This window comes from Marmota monax, unplaced genomic scaffold (assembly GCF_021218885.2).
Source record: "Marmota monax isolate L192 unplaced genomic scaffold, Marmota_monax_Labrador192_F-V1.1 WCK01_AAM20220418_F8-fsc00053, whole genome shotgun sequence".
NCBI lineage: Eukaryota > Metazoa > Chordata > Mammalia > Rodentia > Sciuridae > Marmota > Marmota monax.
The window spans coordinates 3,455,571-3,472,575 of NW_026693153.1; positions in this window are offsets into that span (position 1 = coordinate 3,455,571).

Consider the following 17,005-nt stretch of genomic DNA (forward strand, 5'->3'; position numbering starts at 1 on the left):
ATGAATTTAATTTGAAAAAGTCTTCATGACAAACACACCATAAAATTTGTATATCATGGAAAAGAATATACACTACCACTTTTTCTGGTAGCTCAAATACCACAGAAGTTAAGACAAAAGTGGATAAATCTAAAAGACCAAGGGGAAAATTGTGAGAAAGTCCTAGGGAAGAGAGTGAGGTTGAAAGCTCACAGTAAGGAAGGCACTGTAGCCCACAGCACAGACAGACCTGGTGCCACAGGATTGGGGAGCATGCATTGCCCTGGGAACATCACTGCCTCTGTACCAGGGCACGTGACCAGATATCATGTGACTAAAGCAGGTTTGGGAGAGACAGGCAAACTGTAATCCACAGAGGTGGATTTGCTAGTTCTTAAGCATTTCAATCTACAAATACCTTTTATTCACTAGGTACCCACACTAGCACAGTGTTTGGGTCTCCAATCCAAAGTCACTAGATGACAGGACTCCTAGCAAGTGGAAAGTGAGTGGAGACAGAGTCAAGCCACTCTTAGGAGCACATACACCAACTATGGGGCATGTGCCTCACCCTCCTGAAGTAAGACCAAAGGAAGGTGAGCTCACAGGTACAACCAGATATCTGAGGAACTATAGAAAGAGAGAGAGAGAAATCCAAACATAGTGTAGCGGACAATGTAGGTAATGAGTTTAAAAATAGAATATCTATCCTCAAATAGTTGACAGGGCTCTTCTTACCCCAAAACGTAAGAGACAAGGTATACCAAAAATTAATTCTACAGTAAAGCATCAAAAAAACTGAATAACATTTTTTAGAAAGACACCCTCTACCGTTCAGTGTATAATAAAGTTTTTTAAAAATTCTCAGAATCAATATCAAAATATGTGAAAGAATAAAAAATAAAAATAAATCTAGTTCTAAGGCGAACAGCTGTCCTGATAGAGCTTCTTATTTCTAGTACATTAGCCCTGCAATTTAAATGTAGTTGGTAAAAATGAAGCCTAAGGAAGACAGGGGGTCAGTTTCAACAGCCCTATGTAAAGCCAAGATTTTTCATTACTGAACTTAGAAAATGCCATCTTCAAGATGATAGCACATAGACCTGTGAAGGGGAGAACAAAGACTGTCTGAGGAATCATAAGTACATAGCAGCTTTTATAAGCAATACAACAATAAAACCAAACAGTTTAACTTAAAATGGTTCTAGGCTGTTATTGCTACTGGCAAGGGCAAATGTAGACCTTCCTTTGAGCAAAACACCCCAATTAATTTAAACAAGAGGTACATATAGGGTGCAATTGGAAAATAATTGTATTCACATATAATTCACCTTATTCATACCTAATTTATGTGGCTAGTTCTTCTCTAGCTCCAGAATGCTCTCTTTAAGACTTCATGAGTTGTTCATCTTATTTATTTGATAATGATTTAAAATATTCTCTTATTTTTAGACACAGAGATAATCTTAATTAAGAAAAATCATACACTCTAAAATAAAACAAACACAAAGCAAAACAATCCAAAATTTTAAAATTAGAAAGTGAGGAGCTCATAAAGAAAAAAATGCTTTTTTCCCTTACTTCCCTCTTTCCCATGATGTCCCATGCCAGCCCAAATCTCCTTCAGTAAGAATAATTTTGTGGAAGGGCCTGGCTTGGTTGTTGTCTTTTCCATGTTGTTTTCCAGGGTTTTATTTCTCTTCCTGCTTATTTCATTTCCTTAAATTTCTCCAGGGTTCAAATGGAGAAAGGAAGAGGAGAGAGGGTTCAGAAAAGGTTTGCTTGATTTCTATTATCAGTGTTGATTTCTTCTCTCTATCAGCAAACTTTAAAACTATTTCTTCTTATGGACATGTTCTTGAATGGTTAAAACTTACCCTGTTATCTCACTTTCTTTTTTTTTTTTTGACACAGGCAATTTTATCAACTTAGAAATTTGTTCAAAATTCTCCTTTATTCTCTTGGATGTCTGGGAGCATTTTCCCAGGCCCCTTCTTCTGAAATTATCTTTCTTGGGATGGTCTCCTAAGATATGATTCAATACATCCTAAACTGGCTCCCCAGCTGTCTAAATCCTTACCAGAAAAATTGTGCATTTTAGACCAAAGACTATGAAGAGTAAAGGAATTTATTTAAATTGTGTTCCTATTTTAATATATTCACCTACCAGGAAGCTTGAGCTACACCATGTTATCCTGTGAAGTGGCTTGAACTTTATTCAGGCATGAGTTAAAGAAGTCTGTCAATCATGAGGAGAATTAGCAGAAAAGAACTTAAAGCTATTATAAAGATACTACTTAAAGGAATATATATTCTTAATTTTATAAAGAATCCTCACATAAAAATGGAAGCTTGTGCAATAATGCTAAGTGAAATTTTAGAACAGAATAATGATTGAAAACTTCCCAGAAATGGCCTACCAGCAGAGGAGAGATGGCAGAAGACTCAATGAAGTTCAAAATGGAGCCATAGAAACACTATGATTTAATGAGAGAGAAAAATATGTTTGAAGAAAGATATATAACCTGCTGAGTGATATTCAGCAAACCAAATAGAGGGATAAAAAAAAAAAAGAACAAAACCACAAATGATAGGCAGAGTACCAAAAACTGTTGGAAATAAGACAATGAGAAAATCTTAAAAGTAGCCAAAGAAAATCACACTTACAGGGGAACAGTAGTGCTCCCCATTCCTGTCGGTAGATTTCTCTCTGCATTACTTGTGATATAGATGTGTTATTAGCAAATTCTTTTAGCGTTCAAGTCTTCAAAATTATATTTGTTTTACTATAATTTATGAAAGATGTTTTCAGTGGATAAAGGATCCTGAGATGACACCTGTCCCCTTCCTTTTTTCAGTGCTTTAAAAATATCAATTTATTGTCTACTAATCTCCACTATCTCTGGTTACAACATTTATCTAAAATTGCATTGAAAGTGAAAAAAAAAATTAGTGTACTCACTTTCAAAAATGAAAACAGAACAACAACAAAAGAATCCACAGAACCCATACTCAGAGGAGTTACAGCTCCTGATTTCGGATTAAGTATAGTTACATTAGAGATGGCGATGTGTTAATGGCAAAAAGATGGATATATATTTCCAGAACAGAAACAGGATCTCATATATAGTGTCCTCTGAACAAAGTATCCTGAAACGATTACAAATCCATGAGAGAAAAGGGAGAAACTTATAATTTCCTTGGCAGAGGAACATTTTTCTTACACATAACAACAAAAACGTAAATAATGAATGAATAAAATAATAAATTCGATGTTATCAAACTCAGTAACTAGTTTTGATAGAAAACTTCATTATAATTATATAAATAGTATATTCCCCAATAAAAATATGAACAGACATTTTACCAAAAAAGACTAACTACAAGACCATTATTTATTAGAGAAATGCAAATTAAAAGAGCAAATAATATACTGCTTTACACATACAAAAATAATTAAAATTAAAAAGACTTAATTCCATTGTTATGTTGAGTGGTAGGGTTAAATGCACAAGAATGTATGTCATATGATTCCATTTATATGAAGACCAAAAACATAAAAATCTAGTGTTATAGTGACAAAAGTCAAATCAGTAAATGATAATTACAAGATAATATGTACTCAGATATCTAAAAAAAAAAACAGTAGCATCATGGAAATATGCATCAAAATCCACAAAACTGTGCTATTGGTAGTCTCTGTGTGTTTTATTATACATGTACAATATATAATGAAAATAGAGTATTTGTGTATATGCAGATATAAATATAGACTTTCAATAAATTGAGGAGGTCACAACAAAGTAAACATAGAACAAATTAGGTAAACAGAAATAATAAAGTAAATGGTAGAAATGAATCAAAACATATCAGTTAAATTAAATAGACATAAAAACACTTCCTCCAGTTACAGGACAGATATTATCTGAGAGTCATTTTAAAATTATTAAAGACTGACTAAAAGAAAGAAGAAATGAAAAGTTTGGAAATAAATGGTGCCAAAAAGTACATATCAGGAAAATAGTAGCCAAAACTAGAGAATAATAAACATTTTGTAATAATAAAAGTTCAATGCATCAAGAGTATGTAGAAATTCAAAAATTTAATAACAGTTTCAAAATATCTATGAAAATAAATTGCTTCGAACTATAAAAAATGGAAAAATTTTATAGCTGGAGATTTCATCATATTCTTTTAGTAGTGATAGTTTATAGCTGGAAATACTGATAAACTACATAAAATTTGAGTTGGGGCTTTTGATCAGCGATAGAGCACTTACCAATTGCACATTATACATGAGGTCATGGGTTCCATCCCTAGCATTGGAAAAAAAAAAGCAGAAAATTTGAATAAACACAATATCACATACAAAATAAGGAATCTATGCAGACACATTTATCAACTGAAGAATAGTTATTCTCTTAAAGCTCCCAGGTATTATTTATGATAATTTATCATATTTTAAGCAACAAACACAAAAAATTATGTAGACAATGTTTTGTTTCACAATTTTAATTTCATTATAATTAAGTTTACCTTATTTTAAGTCAATTTAAATAATTAAGTAACTTAATCAGATCTAGAATACATTAAGTATTGAAATGGAAAACCTGTCATTATTTTAAAAGTTATAAAAACTTTCTTAAAATGTAAAAAACTTCCTTAAAATGTAAAAATTGCAGAATATATGAAAATACAAATTAATAATCCAAATATAGCAACTAACATATTGATGAGTTAGTTACAAAGAAGCAAAAGAAATGAAGATATATATCTATGTGGGGAATATAACATGTCACCAAAGAACATACTTTGCCTTAGTTGACTTGTAATTCAATAGTATAAATAAAATTCCAATCAAAATAAAATTTATGAGTATTTGCATACTGATTATAACATAATTATGAAAGTATTAAAGGTCATGAAAAAGCCAAAACATTTTGAGGAAAAATGTTGGATGGGATTGCCCTAATATATGTAAAATTATAACAAAGCTAAATTAACCTAGAATGGTATTGTCACGGGGATATTAGTAGCAAATGCCATATAATATATTGTCAAGAGAACAAATAGAAAAAACAAAAGAATGGAGTGAATGGAAATTTATCAGTAAATCCATACAAACATATGAAGACTCAATATAAGACAGAGCTGAGATCAATGGGGAAAATAATCTACTCAGCAATCATACTAAGGCAATTGTTTTTCTCATATGGAAAAATGAAATAGGATTTCTTTTTTTTTTTTTTTTAAAGAGAGAGTGGGGGAGAGAGAGAGAGAGAGAATTTTTAAATATTTATTTTTTAGTTCTCGGCTGACACAACATCTTTGTTTGTACGTGGTGCTGAGGATGGAACCCGGGCCGCACTCATGCCAGGTGAGCGCACTACCGCTTGAGCCACATCCCCAGCCCCATGAAATAGGATTTCTATTGCACACACTCTATGTGAAATAAACAGTTCTTTGTGAGAAGTAATATTACAAAGCTTCTAAAAGAAAGAGAAACTAGTTTTTTCTTTTGAGATACAGAAGAATTTCTATAAGGAAAACAAAAATAACCAGGAGAATATACAAAAGCAAAAACATTAAGAAAACTGGTCAACTAATCATATTAAAATGTCTATTTTTTTTACAAACTCAAATTGTGGAAGTGGAAAACCTAGTAACTAAATTAAAGATAAAACTTGCTATATATAATCAACAATAAGCATTTATAATTTTCAAAAGTCAGTTTACAAAAGGCCAAAACAATTGAACAAGGTATGAACACAGGCAGTGCTTAGAAGCAGTTATAGGTTAATACAAATAAAAACAAATTATCTCCCTTTTCAGAAATCATAGAAAAGCAAATTAAAACCACAGTGACCTACCAGTTAAGACATTTAATTGTCAAAAATTGAATACTAAGAAATAGTCACATCCATTTTTTTATAGCAAATTTGTATTCTTTTACAATAATTTTCAAGATAATTTGAAAACTCATCTGCACATGCTGGTAATATGCTTCATGTAACAATACATACTAGCCATTCTCCTCTTAAATACATGTTTCTTTGATAAAAAATTTATATACTTGCACCAGAAAATAGATGGATATTGATAGCAGCTTATCTTCTAACAACAAAACTAGAAACCACCCAAGTGTAAAACATCAGGGAGTAGATTGAAGTGTTACCATATCATATACTCAGTGATACTCAGTGACAGGAAAGAATGTTCAATGGAAATGAATGAACTGTGAAATGCGCCAATGTGATTGGACTTCACATGTACAAAAAATAAAATAAAATAAAAAGATAGTATAAAACGTATCACAAAAATTAGTTTTGTATGACATGTGATATAAAAACTTGCAAGATGCAAACAACGTAAATATTGGCTCATAATATGCTTATTGAAATTATTTTTATGAAGATAGAGAATTAACATTTAAATACAGTAGGGAATGTATACAAAAATACTAAACAAAGTGAGAATGAGATACAATTTGAAAGATAATTACTCGGCAAAACCCGAACAAGCTTGAACATTCCTCAATAGTCACAGGTAGAAAAATAGACACTCAGGGGAGGGGAGGGGAGGGGAGGGGAGGGGGGATAGTAGAGGATAGGAAAGGCAGCAGAATACAACAGACACTAGTATGGCAATATGTAAATCAATGGATGTGTAACTGATGTGATTCTGCAATCTGTATATGGGGTAAAAATGGGAGCTCATAACCCACTTGAATCAAATTGTGAAATATGATATATCAAGAACTATGTAATGTTTTGAACAGCCAACAATAAAAAATTAAAAAAAAAAAAAAACACCAAGTACCAATTTAGTTTTTATAATGCCAAAAAGGAAACAAGATTTATAAAAAAATAAAATTTAAAATAGAATAAAAAACTAAAAATAAATTTTAAAATTAAAAAAAAATAGACACTCATGTTTTGGGGAAGTGTATAAGTATTTTAGATATAATTGCAATATTCTTTAGAATTAAAAAAAAATCTCTTTGATACAATTGTATTGTTAAATCTATATCCTATGGATAGAGTCACTCAAAAGAATAGAGACATGTAATCAATATGCTTATTATGGTATTTGTTAGACTATAAATTGTAAATATTTTCTGTCAATTATTAGGATGTAAAGTAAGAATTGTGGTGTATGTGTGGAATGAAATACTATGAAGTCATCAAAAATTGATATATTTATTTATGTCCATATCAAGGGATGATCTAGCAATAGTATTAATATTTGAAAGGATACAATATATAAAATTGCTTCAATTCTATTATTTTTAATTTATCATAGGTGCTATTCCTCTTTTATAGCTATTTTAAAAGACTTTATTTAATATATCAAGAGATTAAAAATATGCTAAATATGATATTTTGAATAATAAAATCAAATTTGAACAATAAAATCACTTTATTAATTTAAACATTTGTTAAACAGTATATTTATAAAGGACAACCAAATAAATAAAATATGTGAGAATTTACACAAGGGTTTTATGTTGAAGGAATTCTAAAAAAGAATATAATTTTCAATAAATTCCAAAAAAAATCTGTTTCTAACATTCTGATTTAATGAAAACCAGTGTGTGTGGGGGGCAAATTATTCAACAATAGGAACTGATTAGTTATTTATGGTACATATAAGCAAGGGGATAGTATGCATTAAATAAAATACACAAATAAATGAAATTTTATATAAAATGTACTAGAATATCTTTATGAGAAACAGAATATGAAAATCACATTAGAAAATTTGCCATAAAGTATTGCAAGAACATTTATACCTTCTTCATAATTTTGCTTTTACAGTGATCTTGTAACTTTTATAGACAAATAATAAAGCAGCTTTTATTTAAAAATCCATTCACAACCACCTATGCAAAAGCAATATTTAAAATACTTTAAAATAATCCTCAGATTTTAAACAAATATTGTTTTTATAGGGAAAATAACAGAATTACAAAAATATAAAATAATTTATTCAAAATATTATGTTTCTACTATAAATTCAGGTTCCTTGTCTCTGAGGATACAGCAAGCCATGCATGCCAGGGTGTGGCTAGGTGTTATGCTTGAAGACAAGGTGGTCTGTGCTTACTACTTCTCCATGGGGACCTAATTTCACTTGATCTCCCACTTAGGAGAAGATTCCAGCAGAAATTGAAGGGTCCATTTTCATAAGAACCACATGAGACAACAGGCACATTTAGAAACACCTTAGGATCCAGTTAAAAGCATAACAGAACAAGGGGGTGAAGACCATTTTCTCTTCATTGCTAAAAATGCCATCTCAACCATATAACCTACCAGAGCCACTGTGAATGGAGGACTTCATTGCCAAGTAGATGATGAAAAGAAAAATAATGTGGGTAAGTCACCTTCCAAAGATCCATTGAGAAAGAAAGACAGCAAGAGGGAAGCTGACTTTGTGGAAGAGCGTGGCAAAGGCTGCCTGCTAATTTTTGAGCCCAGAGAGATATGTTTTGTGACTCATGAGAAAATTTAAAGGAGAAATTGCTGTAATCAAAACCCAGCATAAGCAAATGTGAGCAAAATCCAGGAAATATTTATGACTAACCCTTTAGAACCATAGGAAGAGACTGAGGGCATTTGGATAACATAGATAAGAAAGCAAAGAAATCATGCATTTTGTATATTTTTGAGAAATAAAAATCATGAATTTTAGAAGTGTGGTCCCAAATGTTGACACTTCTGTCTTAAGCAGCTATACTTCTGGAAATGTTAGTTGGTCCTTTGTTATTTGGTTTCATTTTTAGTTCTTCCTGAGAACTGGAGTTCTAAAACTCTGATGTTTGTTACCTCCATTATTTTTAAGTTACATGAAAGGGAAATGAAACTGAGAAGTATTGATGTTTTAAAATGTCTTTTTCCTAAACAGCTTTTAGTGTTGATGAATATTTGGCTTCTCTAACAGTAATCAGGGAATCAATTGCTTACAGTTGGGATATGAATCAACACTTTCAAATGCAGTGGGATGATGTGATACATTATCATATGACATGCTTCTAAATTATATATTAGTCAGCAAATGACTTTCATCATTATAATATACTATAGTTAGGCCTTGCCATACACACAAAAATTTGTCCTGTGCATAAGTACCAACCAGTGACAGAGATCATAGTCTCTCCCCTGTAAAAATTGTGCTGTCCTAGATGGTAGCTACAATTACATGTAGCAATTGAACACTATTGAATAGGGACTATCATAGTTTAGATGTCCTGTTAGTATAGAATTGACACCATAATGTGAAAATATGGTCAAAGAAACAAATTAGCCAAGCTAAAATATCTTATTAATAGTTTTATATAATGAATTTTTACTAAAACAATAATATATTATATAAATTGTGCAAAGGAGCCTTTTTAAATAAAGTTTACTTGTTTTGTCTTAAATTTTAATTATGACCATTAGACCATTAAAGGTTTCAATTTTTGACTTGTTTTATTTCTAGTAGATACTAATATTTTAAGAGCTTGAAATTTAAACAAAGGGAGAAAAAGTTCTTGGTCCATCAAGGTAATTATTTTTCTAGTTTTTACTGTGTTCTAAAAATAGGTATAAAGAACTCTGAGATATAAGATTACCAGTTCTGCAAACTGCATGACACTACCCAGATCTTCAGAATTTTTTCATGACATTTTAATATAATTCAGTTTAATTTAATTTTATTTTAATTCATTTCATTTTTAACTGGTAATAATTGCATGCAGTTATATTGAATATATGTATACATTGTGAAGTGATAGAATCAGTAATTAGTACATTCATCTCTTCAAATATCTGTCATTTCTTTGTGGTAGGAACATTTAATTACCTCTTTTAGCTATTTTGAAATATACAATACATTATTATTAAAAGTAAACATCACTTTTGTTTGCTATATCTTATATCAATAAATCTTTCAACATTTTCAAAAAAGTTAAATCAATTGAAGTCACATTGTCTTGAAAAACAAATCTTTTCATAACTTTGATCTTACCAATGCAGAACCATATCTTGAATAAATGTTTTCTATGATTGCTGTTATTTCAGAAAGTTTTTGGTTAAAAAAACAAGTGAAATTTTAACCCAAGTGTTTATGTGCATTAATGTTAGTGTCTTTAAATTTGAAGCTCAAGGTCATTCATCTCTTTCATCCTTTTCAGTATTTATTCAGTGTAGGAGAAAATGAACAGATGCTAAGGGTTAACATTCCTCTTTTCTGTGGATATGGTTTGGCTGGTAATCAGTGTTGAGAGACTCTGGCATGTTCTGCTATACAAGTAAGTGTTGGCTGGGGAAGTATCCTACTATTTAAAACCAGTGTTTGACAGAAAACTTGTGTTTACAGAGTGATTGGTGTGGGCATCTAGAAAACTCCATGTTCAGATGTTTGAAGGATCTACAGGGAGGGGTCTGTGCCAGTTCATCTTCTAACTGTTGGAATTGGCTTTCAGTATGTACACAGTCCATTGGGATCTATTGGCATTTCCATCATATGCTGTCACATGTTGAGACATAAACTAAATCAGCAGCCTGAACTACGTGGCCAGATGAAGCTCTGATATGGCAGCAAGTATGGGTACCTTAATGATTCCTATCAATTCCTTATTCTGAGGTAAATGTGTGAATGCCAATTTCTATTTAAAAATTTTAACAGTGGTTGTCTTTGAAGGAACAAAATTACCTGTAATGTAAATCTCCTTTTATAATTAAGCCAAAGCACATTACTCCAGGGTTAATGTTTTTTTCTACTTGACAGAAATCTCCATGAAGGAAGGAATTTCTTCTGTTTTCTTCAGTTTCAATCCTAGTTCTATAGTAATTCCTAGCAGGTTCCCCATAAATATCTGTGAAATTTAACCTTTATATGATGGTCTTAGAACTGGCTTTTCCTTCCTTGTGTATATTTCTCCATATGTCAACTTTATGGAACTGGCTGCCTAAATGAGACCCATATAACTTTCTAAGGTCTTCTTGATATCTCATAATTAAAGAACACTGAGTTATTTTTATTATCATATTTTATCTCAGACCTAATTTTGGTCATATCAGAAGAATTTTTTTTTTAAGATTGTCAGTTACCTGATCTGTTTTCCATTACTATGATAAAATTCTTGTGTACAATAAGAAAGTTGAATTCATATGTTTTGCAAAAAAATTGCTTAAAATGGGGGCCAATGTCTGTATTTCATAGATGGCTTTTTGTCTTTTTATTTATTAGGATGCTGCTCTAAATTTCCGGTGTGCAGGTTTTAATTTTTATTAGAAGAGGCAGAACTAATTTTTGGAAAAAATACTGAAAAAGAGAAACATGTAAGTGAAGTGCTATGGGTTTAGTTTTGCCTTGCTGTGAACACTGGGGAAGAAACAGAGCCAGAAGATAGGATGACATTTCTCCAGGGAGCCTGTTTATGAGTCTGGTAATCCTGCATTTGATACTGGGCAGAGTGACGTCAATAATATATGAAACAGTATTTGAACTTTTTCCCTAAAGTCAGAATGACTTGAAATTTTCAATAGTTGGTTGTGGGTATTTCTTTTATACTCTAAATAGTAATGAGGTTTTTGAAGTACTTTTAAGTATCATATAAAAATTCACAGTTTATTGAAATCAATTCACCAGGCAGTTTCTAGTCCAACAGTATAATGTAGTTGTCCCAAAATCAACAAGTCATGATCATTGTCTTTAAATGTAGAGGTACCTGTCTTCAGACAGTGACTTAAGGATTTTTAAACTGTATGATGGTGAAAAGTGATCAATATTCAATAGAAAAGTTACTTTGGATTTTGAATTTTGATTTTTCTTGGTATAGCCGTAGATGACATGATGCTCTCTAATGATGCTGGACAGAAGTACAAGTTACTGCTCCCAGATAGCCACTTGATTATGAAAGTAATTGACAGATACTCTACAGTGTACTGTGTGGCTAAGCTATGGTGTTTGGTCAACTAGGTAGGCTATATGCATTTTCAAATTATTTCCAACTTATGGTAAATTTATTGGGATGTAGTCCTACAATAAGTCAGGGAACATCTGTTATCTCATTTTCATACAGGGAAGTTTACACTCACACACAGACACACACACACACAAAGATATAGAGGAAATGCTTACCTCCTATAAGAACAAATAACCATGGGAGCACAGAGGAGGATGTAACAACCTCATTAAGTAGGTTTCACAGATGTGGTAATCTTTAAATTGGCAGTAAAGGTTCAACTCTTAGAAATAGGGTTTTATCTCACTAGGTAACCTGGAGGGTAGAAATGAGCAAACTGCATTGTACGAATAATAGACACAAAGTAGCAGATAATGAAAAGAAAGATTGATAAGTCTAGTCATGTTACTACTGGGTACATTTCCAGGAAGCATGTTGCCATGGAGATCATGTGAAGGACTGAGACTTGCACAAATTCAAGGGGCACCATTGGACTGAATAAATATTTCATTCTCCATTGAACTGAATATATGGTGGCACACACTTGTAATCTCAGCAACTCAGGAAGCTGAGGTAAGAGGATCACAAATTCAAAGCCACCCTCAGCAACTTAGGCCCTAAACAACTTAGTGAGACCCTATTTAAAATTAAAAAAAAAAAAAGGGCTGAAGATGTGGCCCAGTGGTTAAGTGCCCCTGGACTCAATCTCCAGTACCAAACAATAAACCAACAAATAAACAAACACAGGAAATTAATGCAAACTTTGTCACATACCCTACAGTGAGTTTGTAGAACCACACAATCATGTAGTGTGAAGATGGGATATTATAAAATTGATAATTTGAGATAATATGTAAACAAAATCCTGGGAAAATGCATATGGGGGAATGGGATAAAAGGAATACATAAATATTTTAGAATATTGTGATTTAAGACAAAATAATACCATGTAATATATTACAAAAAATTCTGATTTATTGGTTCCAATATTCCTCTTTTTATCCAAAGTCTTATTTTCTCCCATCACTCCATGTCCCTATAACTGAATTGCATATTCCCTAGCTGCCATGTAATAACAGGATGACATTCATCACTTCAAGAGAATATAGCAATTTTAAAAGTGGCAAATATAATCTTGTTACAAGTGGGAACCTGAGGTGTTGCTTATGTGGTCATAGGCGGATGTTAAGTAGGCAACAGCTATCTGGTTGCTTCTCAAATGGGTTGTGTGTTTGGAGTCCTGTGTGGGTATTGGTCTGTTTCCTTTCAGATGAATCATTCTCCTAATGGACTATCAAGTACCTGGATAAATCTATCAATAATGCAGACCGTGACTCTTGTACTTTACTGAAATGCCTTCAAACCAATTTGGTAAATTACACCCACTATGAGAGTCCCATGGCATGTCACAAAAGATCAAGCTTTGCAGTAAAATGTCATTTCTTTGAAAGACTTATACTTCCTGTTTAGAGATAAAGTATTTTGAAAGAGAAAGTATTTCATTAATATGTATTTTACCTGTTCAAAGAAATGTGTAACATTAAGAAAGTTCAAGAACACCTATAAGAATTGGATAATAAATTTTCTTCACCCATTAAGAAAAATTTTGAACATTACTATTAAAAAATGAATATGAATCTGTCATCAGCAGAAAAGTTTATACACAGCTATAGCAGAATTAGAAGGACAAGTGGTATATGTTCCAGAGTACTAGCCTCTATTACCTGAAGAATTAAAAAAAATAAAAGAATATGGTTTATCTCTATCTTTGAACTATACTATGGAATATATAAAAATAAATTTAATATCAAATTTAGCATCTGTGTTTCTTGGAGATTCAATGGTTGTTTACTTTCCACAAATACACCCACTAAAGATTATTTATTAATCTTTGGTATTTTCCCACTTCAAAAAACACTTTGAAATATTTGTGAGTTGATGCATGTTTTTAATTAGAAAAGTAATATATGTTCAATTGGAGACTGCAGACAAAGAGTAATACATTGAATGTTCAATTTATAGAGGATTTTAATATAAGGCATAATTACTACTTTTAAAATTTGAATTTGAAAAATAACTTGCATTCCTTTATTAAATCATGTAGTCAGGAATTAAGTGAAACATGGAAAAGAATAATTGGCAAAATGTTGCGTTTCCTAAGCTCCTCTGGAAAGAGCCCAAAGCCCCCTCCATGTGGGAAGAGACAGGCCAGGGAATCTCCTAGCTTTGTGAGTACTGTGTCAGCATTGGAAATTTAGACTATACCCATGATACTTCCACTAAAGTTTTATTTTGTTTACTGCATGTAAATTTTAAGGCAACATTTGTCTTGTTATCCTTATTATCTGAACAAAGATAAGTATTATTGTAGGTTTTGTTAGAGATGACAGGAGTAAGTTTGGGGCTCATTTTAAAAGTTTTTTACAATATATTTTTAAAAATAGGCATGCATAGCATGTGCTATCTTTTTAAACCCTCCAACTAGAGGAAAATACTGATGATTAAGAGAACTTTTTTTCACAATTTCTTGCTGATTTTGGTCTAAAGCCCACATCTGGAAGGAGAGGATAGTTCAGATACAGGATTGATTTAAAATTGCTTTTTTTATATTTGGTGGAAAATGTGGTTGTGGAAATCACAAGAAGAAAACAACACCGACCATATGTTTGCTCCCTGATCCACTCTCCTGATTATATTCCTTGAGAAACTTAAAAGTTATTTTACTACTATTTTACAAATTTGTTCAACTTAGTTATTTTAACAGTATGTGGAGACAGTTTACACCAATGATTGATTTAACTAAGTTGGAAGTCAGATTAAACTAGGTTAGATTAAACTAAGTTAGATTTAAGTAAGTTAGAAGAATTTAACAAAGTTAAAAAAGTAACATGATAAGCTTCTTCTCAGCTGGCATCTCATTCCTACTGTGAAACCGTACAGATGCTAACAACAATGCTAATTACTTATTCAATAACTTGTGAAAAAATAATTAATTTTAAAATTATCTATGAAACCATATGGTCTTATAAACCAATATTCTAAAGTTACATTTTCTTTTCTGGGGAGAAAGATCCTTGACACATTGTAATGAAGAGTTAAGAACACAGATTTTATAGCCAGGAATGGAAGTTCTTGAACCCTGTTTCTGCCATACACGACCTGTGTTACCTTGGTCAAGTCACTTAACATCTCAATGCTAAACACTATGTACCTTGTAGTAAATTAAAATTAAGATGCAAAATGATATGTGAAGTACTATGTTTCCATCAATCCAAAAACAATATGCATATGTGGTAGTATACATACATAAATTTTGTTAGAATGATATACTAACATTTTCTAATGCAAATGTGTAGTAAATGGTGCCAAGGAAATGGTGTGGATGGTGATGTCAGCTTAGTTTGCTTTTAGGCCTTTTAGTACAGATTGATTTTTACTTATATGTTTACTTTATTTTTACATAAGTAAGTAGATTGAAAATAATGTACATGTTCAAAATTTTTATTTGCATCGTGTTCAGCTTGAGATCTGTATCATGCTAAAACCCTATGTGTGTATTTTATGTGTAGTGGGAGTTACATTTGAGAATCCAAAACTCTTGAGGTTTTTTATTTTATTTTTTAAAATTTTTCCTTTTCTATTGATTAAAAGATTAAACCTAAAATTACAAATTATTTAGATTCTACAAAGACTGGTAATAGGGATGAAAATGAAACAATGGTTTCCTTAAGATGTGGTGACTTGAGATGAAAATTAAGGATTAGACAAAATTCACAGGGAACTATGTTATACAGAACAGAAATAAGTATTTCAAAGGAAGTTAAAAAAAGACTGTGATTGTTTCTTCTTAAAAAGGACAAAGGAATCAGTTACCCAGAGATGATGTCCTATGATGATTCAGCAGATATTTCAGATTCACTGTGTCTCTGTTGTATGTCCAGTGATAATATACTTGCAGCTGACAATACAATGGGAACAAGGAAACCAAAGAGGTCTTTTTAGTATTAGGGTTCTCCAGAGAAACAGAACCAATAGCATCGCAGGCGCGCGCACCCACACACAGACAAACACCACACACACACACACACACACACACACACACACACCCCTCTTTCTCTCTCTCTCCCTCACACAAACATAATGACAGCAAGAGAAAGAGAAACCAATTTGTATAATGGGGTGGAGGTTGGCAAGTCTGAAGTGGGCAGGTCAGTTGATTGGAAACTCAGGGAAAAATTAAGACTGAAGTCTCAAGTCCAAAGACAGCCTAGAGGCAGAATGCCTAGTTTCTCTGGGACTTCAAGTCATTTTTCATAAGGCCTTCAACTGAATGAGATCCATTCACATTATGAATGACAATTGGCTTTACTCAGAGTCCACTGATTTACATGTTAGTCATATCTTTAAAAAAATATACTTTCATATGAACTTCCAGGCTGTTTTTTGATCAGAAATCTGACTACTGTAGACTGGACAACTTGAGACATAAAACTAAACAACAAAAGTATAATAAAAACTAACACTAGATATCTACTTAAAATGAATTGAAAGATGTTTTAGAAAGAAATTCTGACCCTATTTAGTCTAATTAAAGTAAAACTAGTCAAGAATCACCCTAAGTTAAGGCACCTCTCTTTGACTAACATCTCTTCCAATGTCCTTCCAAACACCCAGCATGGGGTCACCACAATTTGCCTCTCTACTTGTGTGAGAGCAACATTTTTACCTTAATTTTTTTTTTTTTTTTTTGCGGTACTTGGGACAGAAGCCATAGGTTTGTGCATGATAGGCAAGCACTCTGTCACTGAGGTGTATCTTTGGTTCTTTTTTTTTTTTTTTTTTTTGAGAAAGGATGTCACTAAGTTGCCAGGTTGGCCTTAAACTTGTCATTCTTGTAATTCTCTTATCCCAGACTCCGGGTGGCTGAGATTAGATATGAGTACCACCATGCTTGGCAAGATCAACTTTTCTAAATTCCGTATATGAGTAATACCATATGGCATCTGTCTTTCTGTGTCTGCTGAATTTCACTTAACATAATGTCCTCCAGGTTCATCCATGTTGTTACAGGAT